General features: G+C 44.2%; 3 long non-coding RNA genes across 3 annotated transcripts in view; 2 read left to right on the top strand and 1 right to left on the bottom strand.

The window, feature by feature from the left end:
• Positions 1 to 26,032, top strand: part of LOC147573624 (uncharacterized) — a 116,675-nt gene that overhangs the window by 30,037 nt on the left and 60,606 nt on the right. The window lies entirely within an intron of this gene.
• Positions 20,612 to 21,555, top strand: LOC147573627 (uncharacterized). The gene is made up of 2 exons (XR_015244542.1): positions 20,612 to 20,789; positions 21,029 to 21,555. It is a non-coding gene; the product is annotated as an uncharacterized LOC147573627 (long non-coding RNA).
• Positions 22,331 to 24,648, bottom strand: LOC147573626 (uncharacterized). Its single transcript, XR_015244887.1, has 2 exons — positions 23,557 to 24,648; positions 22,331 to 22,831 (listed from the first exon to the last, which is right to left on the bottom strand). It is a non-coding gene; the product is annotated as an uncharacterized LOC147573626 (long non-coding RNA).

The raw sequence follows: 26,032 nt of genomic DNA, 5'->3' as shown, positions 1-26,032 counted from the left end.
CCTCTCTCTCTGCCCCTCCCCCGTTCATGCTCTGTCTCTCTCTGTCCCAAAAATAAATAAACGTTGGAAAAAAAAAAAAAAGAAAAAAAAAAAGCCCAGACCTGTCCTTGAGTAGATATCAGATGATGAGGGACCATAAGGCAAGCTGAGGGCCAAGCACAAGCTAGCACAACCACCTCCCCAACACCCCCACCAAGGTGGGATATGTGTGATATTCCTCAGGCACTCCTGGCTGCCCAAGAACAAAGGAAATGACAGAAAACAAATGGTTAAACTGATAGTCTCCATCAGTTTACAAATATGTCATCAATAGCCTAATCAGGAACTCCCTACCATCTTTTTTTTTTTAATTTTTCTTTTACATTTGTTTATTTATTTTTGAGAGACAGAGAGAGACAGAGCACAAGCAGGGGATGGGCAGAGAGAGAAGGGGACACAGAATCTGAAGCAGGCTCCAGGCTCTGAGCTGTCAGCACAGAGCCCGATGCGGGGCTTGAACTCACAAACCTTGAGATCATGACCTGAGCCGAAGTCAGATGCTCAACCGACTGAGCCACCCAGGCACCCCAGGAACTCCCTACTATCTTAATGATAATGCTTTGCTAGAGGGAAAAACAACCTTAGCTTGACAATAGTTAGGCCTCCAATAATCTGTAAATTCTCTTTAGCATATGGAAAACCCTTTAAGAAACTTCCTCTTGACTTTACCTCCCCCAAACTCCACACTATGTATATAAGTGGCCACTCTCTACAACCCCAGTGCAGCTCTTCCTGCCCATGGGTCCTGTCTCTGTGCTTTAATAAAATCACATTTTTGCACCTAAGACGTTTTCAAGAATTCTTTCTTGGCCTTCGGCTCTTAACCCCACCATCGCCTCAAAACCCCATCATCAGATACCAAGAAGCACTGAAGCAAAATCACAAGAAGTGGGTAGTGTGGCCTTCTTTGCTAAATGATGAGAAAGGAGACAAAGGGGGAGACAGTGGGGTGGTGAAGGCAAGGATGAAAGGGATGGTTACGGTGGGCTCATCGCATTCCAGATGCTGTTTAGCTTACAATTTCACTGTCTTTTCCTAATGTACTGCGAGTTATCCTTGTGCTACGGATGAGGAAAAAAAGAGGGTAAGGGTGGTGAAGTGACTGGTCCAGGGTCATCCAGCCAGTTAACGACAGACTGGTGTGTTTTCCCCTGAAAGCTTGGGCTCCTGCCTGTGTGTCAGAAGAAAAGTGAAAGAGATGGAAGGCAAAGCAAATTTCTACATAGAGTTTAGAGAAGGTAAATGTGGTATGCAGAGTAATGGCCTCTGCCAAGTGTCCCCATTTGAACCCCTGGATGCTGTGGGAGTTACTTAATTTGGCAAAAGGGACTTTGCAGATGTGATGAAGGTCTTGAGATGGCAAGAGTATCCTGGGTTATCCTGGTGGGCCATGTGCAGTCAACAGGGTCCTTGTCAGTGAGAAAAGGAAGCAGGAGAGCCAGTGTTAGAGACCTGCAGCAAGAATGTGAACGAGTCCACCTGTCTTTGCTGGCTTTGAGGGCCAGGGGTGGTGGTGGTGTATGAACCAAGGAATGCGGGCAGCCCCTAGAAATGGGATCAGGTGGAGAAGCAGATCTGCCTCTTGAACCTCCAGAAGGATTACCAGCCTGCCAACACCTGGATTTTATTCCAGTGGGACCTGGGACTTTTGGACTTCTGACCTCCAGAACTGTAAGAACTGGAAAAAGAAAGTATTTGGTCTTTGCATTCTGGAAAGTTATAGCCTGTCACCTGGAAGAAAAGACCAGAAGAAATATGCTGAAATGTTAAACAATGATAAGTCTACATTACACATGGGGAATGTTTTTCTCTTCTATACTTAGTTTTCAAAAATAAAAACATTAAATTACAAATACAGGTAAGTTCAATGTGCGTGGGAGCACAGAGAGGGAAGCATTCATCTGCCTGTGGGAGCCCCTTCAAGGTTTGTGAGAGAGCACACCATTTGAGTTTGCTGAGTGCACGGGCAGGAGAAGGAAGGTGTTACAGGCAGAGGAACAGCAGGTGCAAGGGTAGGAAGGGAGAAACAGTAGATGCCCCTCACCCCAACCCTCCCGGTCTAGAAATGGTGACTTTGTTGAGGATAAGCATGAGACTTTGTACTTCAATCTAAATGGTCTGTCATCTCAATGGATCAAACCCAAAGGAAGGAATCTCTAGGCATCAAGGAATATGGTCAGGGACCTCTCATGGGGCAAACTGACATTCCAGCCACTCGAATTGTATCAAGTAGCTTTGGACTTGTTGTAGGGGAAGAACGTGCTCATGAAATGTTTGTTGTTTAAGGCTCAGGCTTTTCTGCTCTTTGCCTCCTCCTGTTTCTTGCAGTACCAGGGTGGGGAGGGGCTCCCTGTCCTGATACGTCCCCTGTATTTTGCAGGAAGGGTTTGTTTCCTTTGTTGAGGGGTGAATGTGTAGCTCTGAGTTTGTTTGTTTTTTTTATTATTTTTTGTTTCTTTCACCAGCAATTAGGGAAATGGTAGAGTGGCTCCTTTCTCTACCAACAGTCTCATAATGGAGCCATCTAAATCTCATATTGATGCCTCCACCCCCTAAGGAGCCACGCCTTTTCCTGGTCCCCCTAGGTCCTGGGGGACTCAGAGGCCTTGCAGAGCTCTCTGTGAGGAAAAACAAACAAACAAACAAAAACCAGGAGTGAGTAAGAACTGTTGCAATTGCCTTTGTTTTCTTCTCCCTTCCCTTTCTCCACCCTGATATTTGAGGGCAAGTCCTCATCTCTGGGCACAAAACTGGTTTCCTTGCTCCTGTTATGGTTTGGTTCCACCCACCAAGACAATGGGGCCTTTTTCCCCCCCTATAGTCAAAGGCCGTTGTGTTTGGCCCTAGGGGTTCCACTCTGAACTGGTGCCAAAGCTCTAACCTTCCTGTTTCTGTTCTTTCCAAGTAACCTGGGTATCTGCAGACTTGTGTGGTAGGGGTCCTGAGTTACGTCCAGAAAAAAGGGCAGGTTGTGGGAATCCCACACAGTTGTGCTTGGGAGAGTCTTTTAGGCCTCTTGGCAAAGAAACAGAATTGTGGGCCGGGGGGACCTGGGCTGTGGTGGTGGTGTATCATCCCTTCAGGGCCCAGGGATCTACCATTAGATAAAAATAAATTTAGGGGCGCCTGGGTGGCGCAGTCGGTTAAGCGTCCGACTTCAGCCAGGTCACGATCTCGCGGTCCGTGAGTTCGAGCCCCGCGTCGGGCTCTGGGCTGATGGCTCAGAGCCTGGAGCCTGTTTCCGATTCTGTGTCTCCCTCTCTCTCTGCCCCTCGCCCGTTCATGCTCTGTCTCTCTCTGTCCCAAAAATAAATAAACGTTGAAAAAATAAATAAATAAATAGATTTAGCTGACGTCTGTGTGAGAGGCAACTGACCCCCAGATGTCATGTTCCCTGGGTGGCTGGCCTCTTAGGTTAGAGTGGAGTGTTGGGTATTTTTGGCCTCATCTTACTTGGGGGGTCTCTTTGGTAGCAGGAGGGGTAGAGCCTTCCCAAATTGTGAAAGTCTTGACACCCAGCCTAAGGAATTTGGACTCCTGTGAGTGGGGAACTCTCAGAGGATTTCGGTGGGAAGTGACCTACCTGGTCAGATTGTATTGCAGGACACGCGCTCTGGCAGCTGGTTTGTTGCAGCCGCTGGGAGCCTGGCCTGGAGTCTGAGATCTGAGCTGGGAGAGCAGGGGTGGGAGAGCCATTTGAAGAACTGGCAGGCCTTGGTGAGTGACCAAGAGGGTGGTGGTTGGTGGGAGTGCTGAAGATGACTTGGAGCTGCGTCTGGTTTGGGCTCTTGGGTGGCTCAGGTGCCATTAGTCCTGAGATGAGGTTGAGGGATAGGCTGGCTTGGGACTGAGATGCTAAACACAGTTTGGGGTATGTTTGGATGAGATGGCTGTGGATGGTCCAGGTGGAAATACTGTCTGGGCAATGGGGAGAAGCTGTAGGGGGAGGCCAGGCTGGGGTGAGGAAGTGGTGGAGGCAGTGACAGAGAAGAGGGAGCATGCCCAGAGCCTGTCCCTCGGCTCGGCCCTGTTCTCCTCAGCACAAGGCCATGGGTGCGCAGGCCTGAGCTCTACTCTCCATCAGCCTTTTGTGTTGATCAGAGTGATTTTTCAGCGTTTCCACCAGATGGATGTTCTTAACCTGGGGGTCACATATTAACTGCCTACAGGTCTTCTGGAAAGTGGGGGCTGTGAGTTGATGAGGGGAAAGTAGAAAGGGGGGGAAGGCAAGGAAGGGCTTTGGAGAAAGTTAATAAAGAAGAGCAGGCAGTCAGAACACACCCTATAAAGTACTTAGCATCATTATAAAACATAAAAAAGCACAATGTAGATTCAGACTTTGTGGTGCCTGGGTGGCTCAGTCAGATAAACATCTGAATCTTGATTTCAGCTCAGACCATGATCTCACGGTTCATAGGTTAGAGCCCTGCATCGGGCTCTGTGCGGACAGCGCATATTGGGATTCTCTGTCTCCCTCTCTCTCTACCCTCCCCAACTTGCTCTGTCTCTCTCCAAATAAATAAATAAACTTAAAAAAATTTTTTTAATTTAAACTTTCGTTGAGAGCCCAGTGTTCAGGGGCAGAAAGGGGTTGTTCAGACTAGCAGGGCATAGGGTAGAGGTAATTTAGGATTAAGCTAATAATGAAGCTGCTAGCTCTAGAAACCCTGAGAAGTCAGTTGATCTGTCCATTTCTTGGGAGAAATGAGTTTCATGTGTACATATTGCAATATAAAATACTAATAGACCACAAATATGGTATGCTTACCAATTATGATACCACTGACAACTAGAACAAAACTCGTACCCAGCAAATATTGTGTGTGTACTACCTGCCAGGCAGTGTGCTAAGCACTTTAAATAGCTAGATTCCCCACAACAGCACATGTGGTGGGTACTTTCATAAGCCCCATTTTACAGATGCAGGGGACTCAAGTGCAGTCATCTGCTCAGGGCTTTGCAGCTCATGCACTAGAGTCGGTTGGAAGCCAGGTCCTGGGGACTTCACAACACATGCTCTTAGCCACTCAGTGTCAGGTGGGGCAGTGGGGAGGTAGGACTTCTCTTAGATGGTCCTTGATCATCTGTACCAGAATTATCTGGGATGTTTGTTGAAAACTGAGTATCTATAGGTCTCACCCTGAATCAACTGAAAGCAGAATTTCTCTTTTTATTTAAAAAACATTTTTAAAATTAATTAATTTATTGTTTAATTTACATCTAAGTTAGCATATAGTGCAACAATGACTTCAGGAGTAGATTCCTTACTGCCCCTTACCCATTTAGCCCATTCTCCCACAACCCTTCCAGTAACCCTCTGTTCTCGATATTTAAGAGTCTCTTATGTTTTGTCCGCCTCCCTGTTTTTATATTATCTTTGCTTCCCTTCCCTTATGTTCATCTGTTTAGTATCTTAAATTCCTCATATGAGTGGAGTCATATGATACTTGTCTTTTTCTGACTGGCTAATTTTGCTTAGCATAATACCCTCCAGTTCCATCCATGTAGTTGCAAATGGCAAGATTTCATTCTTTGTTTTTTTTTAATGTTTATTTATTTTTGAGAGAGAGAGAGAGAGAGAGAGAGAGAGACAGATCGTGAGTGAGGGAGGGGTAGAGAGAGAGGGAGACACAGAATCTGAAGCAGGCTCCAAGCTCTGTGCTGTCTGTACAGAGCCCGATGTGGGGCTGGAACTCATGAACCATGAGATCATGACCTGAGCTGAAGTCGGATGCTTAACGACTGAGCCACCCAGGCACCCCTAGATTTCATTCTTTTTGATTGCTGAGTAATACTTCATTGTACATATACACACCACATCTTCTTTATCCATTCATCCATCGATGGACATTTGGGCTCTTTCCATACTTTGGCTATGGTTGATAGTGCTGCTATAAACATTGGGGTGCATGTGCCCCTTCGAAACAGCACACCTGTATCCCTTGGGTAAATACCTAGTAGTGCAATTGCTGGGTCATAGGGTAGTTCTATTTTTACTTTTTTGAGGAACCTCCATACTGTTTTCCAGAGTGACTGCACTAGTTTGCATTCCCACCAGCGGTGCAAAAGAGATCCTCTTTATTCGCATGCTTGCCAACATCTGTTGTTGCCTGAGTTGTTAATGTTAGCCATTCTGGCAGGTGTGAGGTGGTATCTCATTGTGGTTTTGATTTGTATTTTCCTAATAATGAGTGTTATTAAGCATTTTTTCATTTGTCTGTTCACCATCTGGATGTCTTCTTTGGGGAAGTGTCTATTCATGTCTTTTGCCCATTTCTTCACTGGATTATTCATTTTTTGAGTGTTGAGTTTGATAAGTTCTTTATAGATTTTGGATACTAACCCTTTATCTGATATGTCATTTGCAAATATCTTCTCCCATTCCGTCGGTTGCTTCTTAGTTTTGCTGATTGTTTCCTTCTCTGTGCTGAAGTTTTTATTGTGATGAGGTCCCAATAGTTCATTTTTGTTTTTGTTTCCCTTGTCTCTGGAGACGTGTTGAATAAGAAGTTGTTGTGGCCGAGGTCAAAGAGGTTTTTGCCTGCTTTCTTCTCGAGGATTTTGATGGCTTCCTGTCTTACATTTAGGTCTTTCATCCATTTTGAGTTTATTTTTGTATATGGTGTAAGAAAGTGGTCCAGGTTCATTCTTCTGCATGTCGCTGTCCAGTTTTCCCAGCACCATTTGCTGAAGAGACTGTCTTTATTCCATTGGATATTTCCTGCTTTGTCAAAGATTAGTTGGCCATACATTTGTGGGCCCATTTCTTGGTTTTCTATTCTGTTCCATTGATCTGAGTGTCTGTTTTTGTGCCAGTACCATACTCGTAATGATTACAGCTTTTGAATACATCTTGAAGTCTGGGATTGTAATGCCTCCCGTTTTCTTTTTCAAGATTGCTTTCGCTATTTGGAATCTTTTCTGGTTCCATACAAATTTTAGGGTTGTTTGTTCTAGCTCTGTGAAGAATGCTGGTGTTATTTTGACAGGGATTGCATTGAATATGTAGATTGCTTTAGGAAGTATTGACATTTTAACAATGTTTGTTCTTCCAATCCAGGAGCATGGAATATTTTTCCTTTTTTTGTGTGTGTTTTCTTCAATTTGTTTCATAAGCTTTCTATAGTTTTCAGTGTATAGATTTTTCACCCCTTTGATTATGTTTATTCCTAGGTATTTTATGGTTTTTTGGTACAATAGTAAATGGGATCGATTCCTTGATTTCTCTCTCTGTTGCTTCATTATTGGTATATAGGAATGCAGCCAGTTCTGTGCATTGATTTTATATCCTGGCTTTGCTGAATTCATGGATCAGTCCTAGCAGTTTTTTGGCAAAAGCAGAGTTTCTCAAACACTGATAGTGGGGGCTGGATGTGTGGATTCTGGAAGGCAGTGGAATCTTGGTTTCTTTAGTCACCCACAGTTCGGGTGTCATCCCCCTGTGCATCGACAATGTAGCCTAAGCTTGCTTTCTTTCTCTGGGCTGTTGGAAGGGTACATTCCATCCCGGGAATGGATGAAATCATGCTGACATTTATGATAGGGAGGCATTTTGAAGCAGCATCCTTTATTCACACTTTCCTTTCACCCTTCATTTGCTTCTTTCCCCTCAGGGTGGGTTTCACTTCTCTTGTCTGTCCTCTGGGGTGAGACTGGGGGAGTATGGGAAACAAGGGAGGGGTTCAGGGCTCTGTAGGGGGCTGTGCCCTGAGAGGGGCAGTTGCACCGAAGGTAGAGCTTTCCACGAAGCTTAGTTGCTTCACCCTGTGAGGGTGCAGACAGTGGGGCTGCAGCCTGGGATGTGAGGTGGAGACCCTGTCACCCATAGCAGTGGGTTTTTTTGAAGTGGAGAGTTGATCTCCCTAAGGGCTCCAAGCCAGGCAGTGTAGATAAACAGGAGGAAATACCATTCTTCCTCTCATCCACTAATGAGTTTGGAGGGCTGATCCAGTTAATACCCCTACCGTGAGTGAGGACAAGGGAGTTTTATACAGTTCACTTTTGGGAGATATTCCCACATCGTGGCCTCAAGGAGATCCAGAGGTCAGGGGAGAGCCCTGAGCCAGAAGTGAGGATAGCTGGTTCTGTGTGAGCTGAGTACTCCTTGAGAAAGTCACTGCCCTACCCTGGACGTGGGTTTTCTTATCTGGAGTTGAATTTGGCTGATATAGTCTTTTACCTTCCTTCTTGTCCTCAGGTCTGATGCTGTGATTAGCAGCTGGGAGGCAGGGCGGGTGTGGCAGAGCCCTGAAAGCTTCTTCTGTCTCATGTGCCTGCCTTCTCCCAACGAGCAGGTTGAGAATTATTTCAGTAGCCCGAAGATGTCCACTGTGGGTGTGGTAAGGACAGCCTTTGGAGTCAGGAGCCCCCCTCTGCCCTGGGGAAGGAGGGCCTAGTTGGGGGGTTCCTTACCGTTGCACAGAATTCTCATGTTTTGGTTTGATATGACTTCCCTTCCTGTTCTCCCACCTCTTCCATAACTTTCCCGTGAGCATCACATTCGGTTTCCATAGTGGGCTGATTGTTTAGATAACTTTCCTGGTTCTTTCCTGCCTGTAGTTCCCTGAAACAAATAGCAGGAAATTGTTTTCATAGCCATCAGGGTCCCGCTTCATGTTTTCTTCTTTCCCTGCAGAACCTGACAGAACACACAGAGCACAGATATGCATGTGCATGCTTTAGCTCCCAGTGCTCCTCTGCAGTGAGGGGTGGGTGGGGTTATATTCTTAATATTGCCTGGGGGCCCAGGGCACACTTCTGTGAATTGTGTGTGGCATGCTAATGGCTTGTATGTCACTGCCATTTAGTTTAAAGTGCACGTGTGTGTTACAAGTGCCTTGTGTGTGCATGCGGATCAGAATGTGGGGTCAAGGTGATTGTTGCTGAGAGGAAGTGATTTAGGAGCTTGTTTGCTCTCTCTTTCTGCTTTTTTTTTTTTTTTAATTTTTTTTTTCAACGTTTATTTATTTTTGGGACAGAGAGAGACAGAGCATGAACGGGGGAGGGGCAGAGAGAGAGAGACACAGAATCGGAAGCAGGCTCCAGGCTCTGAGCCATCAGCCCAGAGCCTGACGCGGGGCTCGAACTCACGGACCGCGAGATCGTGACCTGGCTGAAGTCGGACGCTTAACCGACTGCGCCACCCAGGCGCCCCTGTTTCTGCTTTTTAATGCAATGTGGTGGTAATGTGTTGTCAGAGTGCTGATTAAAAAGATGTTAGAAATTTCCTTAATCTGGTCTGAAATTCACTTTGTTTTATTATTGATGTGCAATGTGTAAGGGTGTGAGGAAGTGGAGGATGAAACATCAGACCTTCCTGAGCAATCGAGGTCAGTTCTCAGAAATTGGATGTTGACTATTTAGTTATCACCACCCTTGGATTTGTGAGCAGGATCCAGAGGATCGGAGAGCTTCTATGACAGAGATGTTATCCTGTCCTGGGACAATTAGAGACAAGTTGGCAAACAGGAAACAGGTCAAGTTTGGGGCTTGTTTCTAACCAATATTTAGGCATTCTGACCTTTAAGAACAATTTAATTTCACTGATACTGTCACCTAACTACCAACTGTAAGGTGCTGAATTTTCAAGGATAAATGAAATTCACTCCCTGTTCCGATTATTAATTGTTGGTCTTTTCTTGGACAAGGCTCTCTGGACCCAATTCCCTCAGTACCCAACTCTCTTATTAGGCCGCTTTTGAGAGCTCTCTCAGAACCGGACAAGCAAGGCTGATCCTGGAAATGGCTGATGCAGGAGAGAGGGGCAGGAGCCTAGCTCCTTGCAGTGTCTGACTCTCCTTTTCAGGACATAGTGACCATGGGAAGTAGGAAATGTCTCCTTCAGAAATCCTGTGATGGGCAAGGTGGTGGGGATGGCAACTCTGATGGTCCCTCACCTGTCTCTCAGCTCCTCATGACACGAGAGCATGCCCTCAAGTATTCCCAGAGATGGGCATGAGTGTCTGTGCCTTGGGGCCCTGGAAACAAGATTTGTTAGCTACTTCTAAGAACATCATCAGTGAGAAGGAAGGGCAATTTGAGGTCCTGCAGAATTATCTTTAGGGAACTACTATTACTTCATTCAGACCAGGAGGTTAGTGGTAGCAAAGCATGGGGTAGAGAGAACAGGGTGCAAAAATGCTCGGACTGATTGGTGCCAAAACTTTTTCTGAGACTCTCACACTAAGTTTGGATCCCCTCTACCCTAGCAAGGCACCAAGTGAACTTGGGTAGGACTTCCCCTCCTTGGAAAAACCATTTTGCTAAGGCTTTGTGATGTCCTCTTGTGACTTTTGCCTCTTCAATACTGCCTTTCATATATTCATTTCAGCCTGAGGTCACTTGTGTAAAATTACTGGGGTTAGAGTGAGTGAAATGTTTCCAGACCTTACATTCTTGGGGTTGCCTCTGGGCCCTGCAACAATGGGGCCCTGGGAACTTAGTTCTAGCCTGGGTCCTTGTGTAGCTCTTTCATCATCCCAGCTACTCTCTGTGAGAGAGACTTCAAGCACTGGGATTTCTTAGATGTAAGAGTCAGATGCCTTTGGAGTCAGATAGACCAGATCTGGATTTAAGTTCATGCTTTGTTCTTTGACCTTGGCAAAGAAACTTGGCAAGTGATTTATGCTCTCTTAACACTCAGTTGCTACACCTGTCAAAAGGAGATGATGCCTACCATAATAGTTATTATAACAGTAAAATTCATTGAGCATCTTACAGTTATTAATTCATTTAATCCTCATACATTTCTAGGAATTAAGTGCTGGTGTAGTTGTCATTTTTCAGATGAGGAAATTGAGGCACAGAGAAGTTAAGTAGCAGGACCAAGTCCATGCAATGTGTAAGTGGTGGAGCTGGGATTCTGAACTTGGACAGTTTGACCCCAGAGTTTGTGTCCTCAACTACAGCACTAGACCTTGTATTCACAGAATGTTAATAAGAATTCATTGAGATTAGGGCGCCTGGGTGACTCAGTCGGTTGAGCATCTGACTCTTGATTTTGGCTCAGGTCATGATCCCAGGATTGTGGGATCGAGCCCCACATTGGGCTCTGTGCTGAGCATGGAGCCTGCTTGGGATTCTTTCTCTTTCTCCCTCTCTCTCTCTTTCTCTCTCCCTCTGCCCATCCCCCACTCACATGTGCACACACATGTTCTCTTTCTCAAAAATAAAAAAAATTAAAAAGGTAAGAAATCCATGTTTTTAAAAAATGTTTACCTATTTATTTTTGAGAGAGAGAGAGAGAGAGAGAGAGAGCACAAGCTGGGGAGAGGCAGAGAAAGAGAGGGAGACACAGAATGTGAAGCAGCCTTCAGGTTCTGAGCTGTCAGCCATCAGTGCAGAGCCCAACTCGGGGCTCGAACTTATGAATCGGGAGATCATTACCTGAGCCAAAGTCGGATGCTTAACCAACTGAGCCACCCAGATGCCCCAAGAAATCCATGTTAAAAAAACCAATTCATTGAGATAAACATTTAAAGCACTGGGTATAGTGCTTGGCACATAATAGGCACTCAGTAAATGGTACCTGTTACTACCAAAGTGGAGAGGCCTCCTTCCATGTGGGCATGTGGAAGGTGTGGCCCTGGGTCAGGGTGAGGCAGGAGAAGAGACAGGAGTTCCTGCTGACCTGGGGTTTACACAGTGTCAGGGTTTCTTCCAGCCTATCTTTTAAATTAATTAATTAATTAATTAATTAATTAATGTTTATTTATTTTGAGGGAGCATGCACATGCGGGAGCGAGCTAGGCGGGGAGGGGCAGAGAGAGACTTAAGAGTACTCTTGGGGCGCCTGGGTGGCGCAGTCGGTTAGGCGTCCGACTTCAGCCAGGTCATGATCTCGCGGTCTGTGAGTTCGAGCCCCGCGTCGGGCTCTGGGCTGATGGCTCAGAGCCTGGAGCCTGTTTCCGATTCTGTGTCTCCCTCTCTCTCTGCCCCTCCCCCGTTCATGCTCTGTCTCTCTCTGTCCCAAAGATAAACGTTGAAAAAAAAAAAAAAAATTTAAAAAAAAAAAAAAAAAAAAAAAAAAAAAAAAGAAAGAGTACTCTTAACCAAGTGAACCACCCAGGCGTCCCCCCAGCCTATCTCTTTTAGACAGGGCTTATTGGCAAAAGTCTTGTTCCTGTAATCCCAAAGTTGCCTGACAGGCCCCAAAAGGAAAACACAAGAGCTGAAACTGGATGGCCATAGGGAGGGGCTCCCTCCCAGCAAGCCAGTGCTCAGGGATCACTTCTCTGAATCTGCTTCAGAGGAGTTTGACTTTTCATTTCCTGACATCTTATGCATTTGATCAGGGCTTCCAATAAGCCACCTGTGGAACAGAGTGGGGCTGTTGCCTGAATTGGCACAAGGTGGAGTGTTAGTGCCGGAAGCCAGGGAGACCCTGCAGGGACCCAGGGAGACCCAGATGTGGGCTTTGGAGGAGGGAGGTATCAAGCTGGCTCTGCTGTCTTGGGTTGTATACCTTGGCTCTCCGCCTGGGCCTGGGAACAGCTTGGTCAGCAACGCCTGCCCCGCGCGGTGCCAGCTGGGTTTGGAAGCCACAAGGCTTTGGGGGCTGGGGGACCTGGATTCCCTTCATGGCTCTGCCACTTTTTAGTTGTGTAGCCTTGGCCTTTTATTCATGTTCTCTGACCCTCAGTTTTCTCATGTGTGAGAAAATTGTGAGGATCAAGTGAAATAACATACATAAAGCACCAGAGCAGTAACTTACGTAACTGTAGGTGCTCAGTAACTGTTCTCAGTCGTGGGTAGGTGCAGTTGGGGGAGGAGGGAAATATAAAATACAGTTCCTTCCTTTAAGAAGGTTACAGTTTGGGTGTGGTCAGAGGTAATAAGACAGGTAAACATATAAATCAGAGTTGGGACTGCATGTAATGAAACACAGAGCACTGAGTGTAGCAAACAGAGCTTTTGGAGTTCATATGTAGGAGAGCTGCCCTGTGGACTATGCTGCTCAGGGAAGGCTTCCTGAACAAGTGAACTGGGCAAACCTGCAAAGGTTGGGAGGAAGGTGGAGGGGCATTCCAGGAAATATCTGAGTTGAGGCCAAGTAGCATAAGTTGAGCGGAAGGAGAGGAAACCAGCTGGATACCCTAAAGGGTAAAACCGTCCTTGACAAAGGTCAGGCTGAGGCAGATATTCCAGATGGGATTTTAAAAAAAGACAGAGGGTCACCAGGGTGGCTCACTCCGCTAAGCATCTGACTCTTGATTTAGGTTCAGGTCATGATCTTATGAGCCCCATGTCCAGCTCTACACTGAGAATCTATTTGGGATTCTTCTCTCCCTCTGTCTGCCCCTCCCCCACTCATGCTGTCTCTGTCTCTCTCAAAATAAATTAATAAACTTTAAAATAAGAAAATAAAAGAAGACAGAGAAAGGTGAGTTTCAGGCAGAATTTCGGGAGAAATTCTAGGGTCTCGAAATTAGAATGATCTCTAGGTAGGGCAAAGGGGGTGGCCACCTTTAAGCTCAGGCCAGGCTTAAGTTCAGGAGAGGAGCCTGAAGCAGCAGAAAGGGAAGGAAGGGCTCCTTCCCCAGGGATCTGGACTTGTCAGCTTAAACACAGCAAGTGCCACCCAAGATTTCCTGAAAGGGAGTGAAAACTAAGTCAGGCCAAATCCTTGGTGAGCCAGTTAGGGGCCTGATGAGTTGGATCTGATGTCCAAGGAAGTTCAGATGTCAGCAGGTGGTATCCACTGAGAATTCCTTGTTAGGCTCTGGCTATCCTTGACTGAAAATGTCTGTCTTTAAAAAAAAAATTCCTTTGTGTTTTTTCTTTCTTTGTTCCTATTGTTAGTTCGTCTGAAAACTTAGTCTTGGTTGAACTAAGTAGAAAAGGTTCATTCTTACTTAGCCAGTCTAACTAGGGTTGTTGTAAGAACAATTCTGGAAAACAATGTGTTGGTGGCCATGGACATCCATTGCCCTTTTGATAACTTTAGTAGCATGATTGCACTGTTAGTATGCCCTATTCTTTATCTGAGTACATATTTAACTTTTCTCACTGCTCTGAAAGCAACTTAAGGTTAGAAACTGTGTCTTTGTTTCGGACTTTTATTAAAGTACCTGTCAAGAAACTACTTACATTATAGGTATCCAATAAATATTCATTAAATTGTAGGTTTTAACATGTGTGTCACACACAGAATCCAGTAAATGCTTGACATTTTTATTCATTCATTCATTCATTCATTCATTCATTCATTCAATCTCTTAAGAGGTATTTAGTTTCCTGAATGACTACTAGATACTAAGCATTATATTGGGCATCTAATGGGAATAAAATCTAAGGATTTTAGTGGTCCTTAAAGGGCTCATGGTCTTATGAGATAGTCAAATAAACAGACAATTACAGAGCAGGATGACAAATGTCATGACTCAGGGACAGATTGAGTATTATAGGAGCACAGAGGAGGAGGGTCTCATAATTCATCTGGAATGAGGGTGGAGGTGTTGAGATCAGTCAGACAAGGCTTTTTTCCCTTTTTCTCTTTTCAAGAACAACATTCTAAAGGAGGAATAAAAATTGAGGAAAGAGCCTCCCAGGCAGAGGGAATAGTGTGTACAAAGTCAGTGGTGTGAGGGCTACCTGTATATTCAGGGAACTGTAAGTGGTTGAGTATATTATAACAGGGAGTACGGAGGGACCGTGGTTAGAAATAAGCAGGGAACGTTATGAAGAGCCTGGCATACTAGGTAAAGAAGTTTGGATTTTATCCCCAAGGTAATGGTATGGGCATTGACATGATCAGATTTGTATTTTAGGGAGATCACTTTGACTATCAAAGTGGAGAACAAGTTGAATCAAAGTGTTGGAGGAAGATGAACCAGGGCAATTCAGGCAACAGGATAGGTAAGCTAGGTGATTGCTGCTTCCTGCTTCTCTAGGATACTCCTTCCCATCTTGAGGGACTGTGTTTCCAGTACCTGCCATAGCACCTGGTTAACAGGAAGCACTTCAGAAATACTTCTTCCTCCTCTTTGTATCTCACAAGCCTAATACAACGCCTGACACTTGGAGGTGCTCGGTGCACATTGGTTGGCTCCACCACTGTGACTTGTGCTAGCAGCTACTGAGCACTAATTTGAAGATAGGGTGGGTACCCTTCTTCCTGTGGTCACAAACCAGGCAAAATTGCTTTCTGGGTTAGAACTGACTTTGAAGATATCTTTCGCATGGCCCTTCTCAAGATGTCTCCAAAGACATTCTCCATCTTCTGATGAGTCTTTGTTCTAAAGTGAACAGTGAGAGAGAGGGGTGCCGGGGTGACTCAGTCGTTTGAGCGTCTGACCTCAGCCCAGGTCCTAGTCTCATGGTTCACAAGTTTGAGCTGATAGCTCAGAGCCTGGAGCCTACTTCGGGTTCTAAGTCTCCCTCTCTCTCTGCCTCTCCCCTGCTCATGCTCTGTCTGTCTCCCTCTCTCAAAAATAAAAAACATTAAAGTGGACAGTGAGTCACTTTAGGGCAGGAAACATATTTTTATATCCCCAGGACTTATCACAGGGCATGATAGATGATAGTAGTAGGTGATAGTAGGTGATGATAGATATTTGTTCCATGAATTTGAGATTCATTGTTTTGGACTTGAAATGTATTTTATGAAACATGTTAATAAATGTTGATTAGGTTCTGATTCCTCCTCAAAAGCCTTTTAGATTTTTTTTTAAGTTTATTTATTTTGAGAAGGGGGGGTGAACATAAGTGGGGGAGGGGCAGAGAGAAGGAGAGAGAATCCCAGGCAGGGTCTGCGCTGTCAGCACAACCCAAGCCTCAAACTCAGGAACAGAGTGCAGAGTCCAACGCAGAGCTTGAACTCACAAACTGTGAGATCACGACCTGAGCCAAAGCCAAGAGTCGGGATGCTTAACCGACTGAGCCACCCAGGTACTCCAAAAAGCCTTTTAAACCTGTAGCCTAATGGGTAACCGGGCATACTGAAGACTGGAGGCGAGGAACTCGAGGAGATGGGAGGAGTTAGCAGAATGGGAAGTAAGTTACTTCCCAGAAATATTTGAAAGCTGAACTGAAACAGTTCAGAAAGATTCTGGCCAAAGGGTGTAGGTTCTTCGAAAGTTCTACTGGGAAGATTGGGAAGCTCTGGGTTCTCTTGACCACCTCCCATTATACAGATTGCTTTGGTTTCTCCTCATACACTTTAAAATACAGTTAAACTAGATGACTCACCATGTTTTCCTGATTATTTGTTTTTTTGTTTCTTTTCTTCATTAGGAATGCCCTCCTCCTTTATGCCATTATCATCATCCTTCAATTCCCTGCTGAAATGCTACACTCTTTCCCTGAAACCCTATGGAAGAAATAGTCTCTCCCTATCCTGATGTTTTTGGCTTTTAGACCCCTTCATGGTACTTAATGCTATTACAATAATTATATATGGGTTATCAGTCTTATTCCCACTAGGAGGAAGGGATCTGATTTAGCTATGTGTATTTCATAGCACAGGGACTTGTAAATGTTGACTGAACCATGTGACAGAACTGTATTACTAGCTTAGTGTGATGGTTAATTTTATGTGTCAACTTGACTGGGCCATGGGGTGCCCAGATATTTGGTCAAACATTTGGTCAAACATCACTCTGGGTGTTTTTGTGAGGGTGTTTTTATAAGGGAGTTTTTATATGAGATTCACATTTATTTTTATCAAAAAAATTTTTTTAATATTTATTTATTTATTTATTTATTTATTTAATTTTTTTTTTCAACGTTTATTTATTTTTGGGACAGAGAGAGACAGAGCATGAACGGGGGAGGGGCAGAGGGAGAGGGAGACACAGAATCGGAAACAGGCTCCAGGCTCCGAGCCATCAGCCAAGAGCCTGACGCGGGGCTCGAACTCACGGACTGCGAGATCGTGACCTGGCTGAAGTCGGACGCTTAACCGACTGCGCCACCCAGGCGCCCCTAATATTTATTTATTTTGAGAGAGCACAAGTCAGGGAGGGGCAGAGAGAGAGGGAGACACAGACTCTAAAGTAGGCTCCAGGCTCTGAGCTGTCACCGCAGTGCCCAACGTGGGGCTCTAACCCACAAACCACGAGATCACGACCTGAGCCCAAGTGGGACACTTAATGGACTGAGCCACCCAGGTGCTCCTATGAGATTAACATTTAAGTTGGTAGACTGAGTAAAGCAAGTTGTCTTCCCTAATGTGGGTAGACCTCATACAATCAGTTGATGGCTTGAATAGAACAAAAAGGTTGATCCTTCTCTGAGTAAGAGAGAATTCCTCCTTACTGCCTGGGACATCAGCTTTTTCCTGCCTTCAGACTTGAACTGAAATTTTGGCTCTTCTTGAGTCTGGAGCCTCCTGGCCTTTGGATTAGAACTACATTTTTGGCTCCCCTGGTCGCCAGCTTAGTGATTTAGCCCACAGATTTGGGGACTTGTCAGCCTCTTTAATCAAGTGAGCCAATTCCTTATAAATCTCTTTCTTTATGTCAATCTGTCTTTCTGTCTATCTAATCTCTGTATCTAGATATATCCATCCTATTGGTTCTGTTTTTCTGGAGAACCCTGACTAACACACTTAAGTCCTGGATTTTAGAAATATTCTACAGAAAGGAAAAGAGTTTGATCTACCTTTCCTGGAATTGGATTAACATGAGACATGCTTTTAAAATGATGCTTACCCTTTGATACCTTTTCATCTCCCAGATGCTTCTCATCTAAACTCTTCTTCCTTTTCCAAGATTTCAGGCTCATAGGACTTGGACGCTTCCATCAGCCCTCCACTGTAGTACCTGACCAACGCCCACCCTGTCCTTCACTTAAGGCCCACATTTTCCTTGCTTTTGAGTCCTCTTGCCAACCTCACCCCATCAAAGCCCCAACTCAGTGTCATAGGTCTGAGGTTGGTCGGGGCGGCAGCGGGGGGGGGGGGGGGGGGGGGGCGGGGTTGGTGGGAAGCAGCCTGCTATTCAAGTGATGCATGTGTAGCTGAAAGCTCTCTAACCTTCTCAGAGTTATTTGCTAAATGACTTGGATGAAATATCAAGTAGTTTAAAAAAATGGGGTGAGGTTTGTAGGCAGAGTGGGGATGACATTTTGAGTAATTGCCTAGTGGGCAGGCAGAACAGCCCTCCTGACCTTCAGTCCGAGGGTAGGCACCTCCTATGCCCTTGCTGCTTTGACAGATTCTTCTCTTTTCCATTTCTGAAACCACAGCTTCTCCCAAAACAATAACAAATAAGCACTCCCACAGAAATAGCAGTGGAGATTCTGCTGCTGACACAAGAAAAGAGGGAGGGGGCAACCATGTGCATGTCTCTGATGGATCTTTATAAGTTAGCAAATACTTATGGTTTTGAAAAGCCCATTTTGGAAGAATATAGACTGGGGCGCCTGGGTGGCTTAGTTGGTTGTGTCCGATTTGGGCTCAGGTCATGATCTCATGGCTCGTGGGTTCAAGCCCCACATCTGGCTCTGTACTGACAGCTCAGAGCCTGGAACCTGCTTGGGATTCTGTGTCTTCCTCTCTCTCTCTCTGCCCCTCCCCTGCTCGCTCTCTGTCTCTCTCCCTCTCAAAAATAAATAAACATTAAAAACTTTTAGAAGAATTAGACTGTTTTAAAGATGATGAGAAAATCAGAAGTCTTATATTATGTGTGGCTATAAATAAAGAGCTAAAGAGCTGGCAGGAGAGCAGATGTCAGCGGAGGCATTAGAGGTACCCTGTTTTCAAGGATGTTGGTTAGTCAGATCTGCACTGAAACTGCTCTGGCTTAAAATACTTAGCACCTAGCATATTGTAAGATCTTCCCTGCAGGTTTCCTGTGAGAAGGAGGGGGAGGATTTAGGGGAAAGATCATGATTATAATATGAAACTACAAACTCCTTGCATCTATTTCCATGTTTAAATATATTTAGATCTTTCTCATGTTAAAAAAATTCTTTTTTTTGAACCCTATTCCTCTTGCTGACTTCCACTCTATCACTGTCTTCCTTTGTATAGACAAACTTCTTAAAAGAGTCGTTTTCAGGGTTGTCTGGGTGGCTCAGTAGCTTAAGTGTCTGACTCTTGATCTCAGAGCCTACTTAAAAAAAAAAAAAAGACTTGTTTTGGGAGCGCCTGGGTGGCTCAGTCAGTTGAGTCTGACTTCGGCTCAGGTCATGATCTCACAGTTCGCGAGTTTGAGCACCACGTCAGGCTCTGTGCTGACAGCTCAGAGCCTGAAGCTTGCTTCGGATTCCGTGTCTCCCTCTCTCTCAGTTCCTCCCACACTCACACTCTGTTTCTCTCTGTCTCAAAAATAAGTAAATATTTTTTTAAAAAAGGGACTTGTTTTTAGCCAGTATCTCCAATTTGTTTATCTCCCATCCACTCCTCAGCACTGAAGAGTTGATCCCCCCACCCACCCCCGCCCCACCCCGCTCCCTTGTACTTCGCACCTTTGTTTTACCTAATGTCACAGAGCAGGTGCCACTCTTGGCCACTACTTCACTCAAACTGCTGCCATGGCCCTCACTCTGTTGGTTCCCCACCAATCTGACCATTCCTCTTCAGTTCTCTTTGCCACCTCTTCTGATCTGTTCATGCCATAAATGTCACTGGTCTCTAGAGTTCTGACCTGTTCTATGCCTTCCTGTCTGTGACTTCAGTTATAATCCATCACTCTTGAGTTGTAGATCTCTACTGTCTGTTGGGTATCTGCTTTTGAATGTGCAACATGTCCCATACTGAACTTACCTTACCTCCAAACCTGGTTCTTTAAAAATAATAATAGTTATTATTATAATTCTTATTATAATAATATATGTGGGCTCGTAGCCCACAGTGATCTGTGCCACACACCTGCCACCGTTCTCCTTCCCTTTGGCATTCCCTCATCTGGTCAGTCTGGGGTCATGACAATGCCAACTCCTATGTAACTCTCTAACCTGTCCCCTCTTCTCCAACCTGATTCATGCTACTAACTCAGGCCACCATCATCTCCTCTGGATTCCTGCTACATCTTCTCTCTGACCCCCTTCCTTGCTCCATCCTATTAATTCCGTGCCCCCTCCCATTTGCCATCCACAATGCAGCTGAAGTGGCCCTTGCCAAACAAAGTTTTGATCATATCCTTTTCCATAATTAAATTCCTTCCATCCTTCTCTAAAGCAGCCCTCAGGCTGCAATTTGATCTCTTCAGCACGGCTCCCCGGTTTTTTGTCACGTTACAAATGTAAAAGACCTCAGTATTCTTCAGCTTCCACTGTCCCAGTCCTGCCCTCCACCCCTCCCCAGTTCTTGCACATTATGCCTCAGCCACACCAAACTACTTTAATTCCTGAAATTCCCTGCTTTCTATGAGTTTGGGCCTTTGTACTTATTCTCTCTGCCTAGAACACTCCTGTCACGCCTCTTTATTTTCATATCAGTTTTAGTTAGCTTTCAGGCTTTGGTTTATACCTTACTTCTGTAATCTACTACACTAACACACCAACCTGGGATTATGCCCCTAACGTCCCCAGCACTTACCCCTTTTGTACTACTTACCATGCTCTCTTGAGACTGGTGAATGTACGGTAAGCATCTTGTAGGCAGGGATGACGTGTTAAACTCCCAGGCCCTCGAATAGTATCTTTCACATAATAGATGTTCAATAAATATTTGTGATATCATTGAATGATTTCCATAATTACTTTGGACATGTTTCTTATTAAATCAGTTGAACAAGTCATATAGAGCTCATAGGGAGAGAGCACAAATGAGGTCCAAGGCCTTAATGTCAGTTTTTGTCTTGTTTGTTTGTTTCTTTGTTTATTATATTTTTTTTTTAATTTTTTTTTCAACGTTTATTTATTTTTGTGACAGAGAGAGACAGAGCATGAACGGGGGAGGGGCAGAGAGAGAGGGAGACACAGAATCGGAAACAGGCTCCAGGCTCCGAGCCATCAGCCCAGAGCCTGGCGCGGGGCTCGAACTCACGGACCGCGAGATCGTGACCTGGCTGAAGTCGGACGCTCAACCGACTGCGCCACCCAGGCGCCCCTGTTTATTATATTTTTAAGTAGACTCCATGCCCAACATGGGGCTTGAATACATGATCCCGAGATCAAGATTCATAACGTTCTACTGACTGAGCCAGCCACGCATCCCTGTTTTGTTTTATTTTAATTAAAGCAAAAGTTTGGATTTTTGCAGTGTTACTGGCTGGCTATGGGTCTTAATGGGCTTATGGGATAGTATAGTTAAACCTAGACTCCAGCTAGCTGACATAGTCCAATTCCAGACCTTTAGATTTTTTTTTTTTTTTTGAAGAACAGCTTTATTGAGATACAATTCATATACCATACAATTCATCCATTTAAAGTATATAATTCAGGGCTCCTGGTTGGCCCAGTCGGTTAAGCGTCTGACTTCGGCTCAGGCCACGATCTCATGGTTCACTAGTTTGAGTCCCACATCGGGCTCTGTGCTGACAGCTCAGAGGCTGGAGCCTGCTTCAGAGTCTGTGTCTCCCTCTCTCTCTGCCCCGCCTCCACTCATGCTCTGTCTCTCTCTCTCAAAAATAAACATTAAAAAAATTTTTTTTAAGTGTATAATTCAATGATTTTTAGTAAGTTCACAGAATTGTAGAACAACCATCAGCACAGTCAATTTTGAGCATTTTCATCACGCCAACAAGAAACCCTATACCCATTAACAATGCTCCTCATCTCCATCTCCTCTCTCCTCCACTGGAAACCAGTAATCTACTTTTTGTCTCTATGAATGTGACTATTCAGGATATTTCATATAAATAAAATCATACAATCTGTGGTATTTGTGACTGGCTTCTTTCACTTAGCATGATGTTTTTAAGATTCATCCATGTCGTATCATTTATCAGTATTTTATTTCTTTTTATTGCCAAATGATATCCATTGCATGCCCCATTTTGTTTATCCATCCATCAGTTGATGGATATTTGGGTTGTTTGCACCTTTTTGGCTAGCATAAATAATGCTGTTTATGAACATTTGTGTACAAACTCTTATGTGGACGTAGTTTTTATTTCTCTTGGGTATATATATATGGGAGTGGAATTGCTGGGTCATATGGAGGACTTATGGTTCTTCTTCTTCTTCCCCTTCCCCTCCTTCTCCTTCTCCTTCTCCTCCTCCTCCCCTTCCCCCTCCCCCTCCCCCTCCTCCTTCTTTTCCTTCTCAGCTACACCCAATGTGGGGCTTGAACTCATGACCCTGATATGGAGTCTGATGTCCTACTGACTGAGTCATCCAGGCACCCCAGGACTTAGGATTCTTAAGAACGGAGGTTGCTTTACACAATGAGCTCAAAAACATATGAAGCACTAATAACTCTTGCTCTTTAATTTGTTTATTTACTGACAGGCAAAGTTTTACAGCTGACTCTTTGAAGAATTGGCATTAATCAGATTTCTCTATCTGATACAAAGTAGCCAACGGATGTGCAAAGTCCAGTTTTCGTGTGTAGGAGAATAAAGGTCTTCTTGGGTTTAAACGGAAGTGGGAGAAGTTAGTATCTGTTTCTGCCCATTTCTACTCCCACTCTGCCATACTCCTGGACCACACAGGGCTGGCTGATGGAGTCACCCAGGAAAGCTTCAACTGGGAAAGCTGGCCTAGGAACTGATTTTAGCCATAATTAGATCACTGCTTCCATCTCTGTATTTATGATAAGAACTTACTGTTCCTTTTGTATGACATCTGTCCCTGGCTCTTCTTTGTTCATCTCCATCATCTCTGCCACCATATACACTCCGTTCTTCTCCCTGCTCTTTCGTTTTTCCTCACTTTCCTGGTCATGTCAAACTGTTCCTTGGTCCTATTTAAGACAATAAAGTTATGAGACTCATGTGAGTTTTAGGATTCCTTTTATAAGTATATCATATCCAGATAAATACGGGCACCTTAAAGTAGTTGTCCTGGGTGGCTGTACATTTATTCCAAAACTTCTGTTGTTACTTAAACTAGTTTGGTTATTTATTATGTAGAGTTGCTCTCAGAACCAGTCTGATCCCTACAAGAAGACTAGTTTCATTTCCCTTAATAATCACACCTAGTATTGCAAGGGCCTCCCACTCTGCTTGTATTTATTTGCTTGTATTTATTCCCAGTTCCCTCTTTCCTTTCTTGCTCTAGTCCCCCCAATAAGAGGAGTTCTGGGTTCAGATAGGGACACAGAGACGCAGTGAAGGGAGATTGGCATGTTTCACAAGACTTTGACCTTTAAACAAAGCATGCTTAAGATGCTCCAGTGTTCCATTTCTGCTTTGTGATCCCCTCCTCAGCCTTTTTCAGAGGAAAAAAAACCCCATAAAATAGTAGGGCTGGGAATATGGCCTTGAATTGTTCTCCTCTCAGGGGGAGAAATGAGTAGGGAGAAGTACTTCCAAGGGCTCAATTTCCTTCCATCCTGGGTAGTTAACGTTTTACCAGCAGTTCGTTCGCCTCTAGGGGAGACAAGGATCATGTTCCGGCCCCACCCCTCTGCTCAGGGTAGAGGGCACTTTGTACAGAGCTGTGATTTGAGAACAGCCTGCATCTGACCTTATTCTTATTTTCCAGTCTGTAGCTGCCTGTGATCTTGTATCTTCTCAGCTCTGAGGATTTTCATATTCTCTTCCTCTTTGAGTTTCTGCTCTGGGGAGAAAATGAAGGTGTTTACTAGTGGGGGGAAAATAAACCCTGAAATTTGCAAAATAAAAATTAACATATAGCTGAGCTTCCTGCCCATCATGCCTCCATCTTCTCCCCAGCAGTTTCTGAACCTCCCCAAACCCCAGTGAGATTTTGGTTGGTTGTATAAATATATCTACAGGATTCCCTTAACGAGGGAGCTGTGTTTGAAGGCTTTGTGTTCTTGTTACCATCTTACCTGCTTTTCTCTTTTCCAGAGAATTCTCCTTCTCACAAATAGGTATGAGACCAATGGTGGAGAAATACAGCCTCCGTTCACCCTTCTATTAATTGCAGAATAAGTGATGCAGAGGCTGGTTAGATAATATAGCTGTGGGTAGAGAGCAAAAGGAAGCATTGGAACACCTGCCAGGGATGAGACCAGAGATCACCATTAGTGAATGAACATCCCTGGAGCAGAGGAAGAGAGGAGGTGGAAACAAGAAAGGGAGCCAAAGGAAGCCAAAGAATTATAGGAACTGAGGATATAATCTATAGGGGAATGAGGGAGGCTAGGCAGAGGATTTTGGTGGTCTCTTCTCTAGTGCCTGAAAGGACAGTTGCTTAATTAGTGGCTATTATGGGCATGGCCTCAGGGTAGATTCTGGGGATATAGAGATAAATAGATATAGTCCCTACTTTACAAGTGTACAGTCTAACAAAAACAAGTACAAATTAGATGAGACTTTCAAACGTGTGGTATTGTGGACTGGGATACTGCTACCATTACTAGCAGTAACATTTTTATAAATTGAAGTATAGTTGGCATACAAGATTATATTGGTTTCAGGTGTATAACATAGTAACTCGACAATTATATACATTATGAAATGTGCACTTACAAGTGTACATCTGTCACCATACAAAGTTATTACAATGTTATTGACTGTATTCCCTATGCTGTGCTTTTCATCCCTGTGACTTAATTTATTTTATAAATGGAAGTTTGTACTTCTTAATTACTTCCACCTATTTCACCCATCCATCCCCACACTTCCCCCGGCTGGCAACCACTAGTTTGTTCTCTGTATTTACGAGTCTATTTCTGTTTTGTTTGTTTAGATTCCACACATAAGTGAAATCCTACGGTATTTCTCTTTTTCTGTCTGACTTATTTCACTTAGCATAATACCCTCCAGGTGCATCGATGCTGACAAGGTTTCATTCTTTTTTATGGCTGAATAATATCCCATTGTGTGTGTGTGTGTGTGTGTGTGTGTGTGTGTGTGTGTGTATCACATTGTCTCTATCCATTCATTTATCAGTGGATACTTGGTTTGCTTCTGTATCTTGCCTATTGTAAATAATGCTGCAATAAACATAGGGGTGCATATATCGTTTTGAATTCACATTTTGTTTTCTTCAGCTAAACACCCAGAAGCAGAATTGCTGGGTCATATAGTGTTTCTATTTTTAATTTTTTGAGTAACCGCCATACTGTTTTCCCTAGCGGTGGCACTAGTTTACATTCCCAGCAGCAGTACACGTGTTCCATTTTTTCCACATCTTTGCCAATACTTGTTATTTCTTGTCTTTTTGATACTAGCCATTCTGACTGGTATGAGGGGATAACTTATGGTGGTTTTGATTTGCATTTTTCTGATGATTAGTGATGTTGAACATCTCTTCTGTGATTCTTGGCCATATGTATGCCATCTTTGGAAAATGTGTATTCAGATCCTCTCCCCATTTTATTTTTTATTTTCTCTTATTAAGTAAATTCTCCACCCAACATGGGGCTCATGAAACTCATGACCCCAAGATCAAGAGTCACATGTTCCAGGGGCACCTGGGTGGCTTGGTGGGCTAAGTGTCTGATTTCAGCTCAAGTCATGATCTTGTAGTTCGTGGGTTTGAGTCCAGCATCAGGCTCTGTGCTGATAGCTCAGAACCTGGAGCCTGCTTCAAATTCTGTGTCTCCTCTTCTCTCTGCCCCTCCCCCACTCACACTGTCTCTGTCTCTCAAAAAGATGAATAAACGTAGAAAAGAAAACAGAGTCGCATGTTCCACCGACTGAACCATCCAGGCACCCTTCCTCTGCCTATTTTTTAATTGGGTTACTTTTTTTTTGTTTGTTTTTGTTTTGATGTTGGGTTGTATGAGTTCTTTATATATTTTGGATATTACCCCCTTATCAGATATATCATTTTCCTCCCATTCAGTAAATTGCTTTTTCATTTTGTTGATGGTTTCCTTTGTTGTGCAAAAGATTTGATGTAGTCCTAACAGTTTATTTTTGCTTTTGTTTCCCTTGCCTCAAGGAGGCAGATCCACAAGAATATTGCTAATGCTAATATCCAACAGATTACTGCCTATGTTTTCTTTTAGGAGTTTTAGGGTTTCAGG

Source organism: Puma concolor, chromosome E2 (assembly GCF_028749965.1).
Source record: "Puma concolor isolate L17-30 chromosome E2, mPumCon1.1.hap2, whole genome shotgun sequence".
Lineage (NCBI taxonomy): Eukaryota > Metazoa > Chordata > Mammalia > Carnivora > Felidae > Puma > Puma concolor.
Note: the sequence above shows the minus strand (reverse complement) of the source record. Positions and strands in the feature narration are given on the sequence as shown.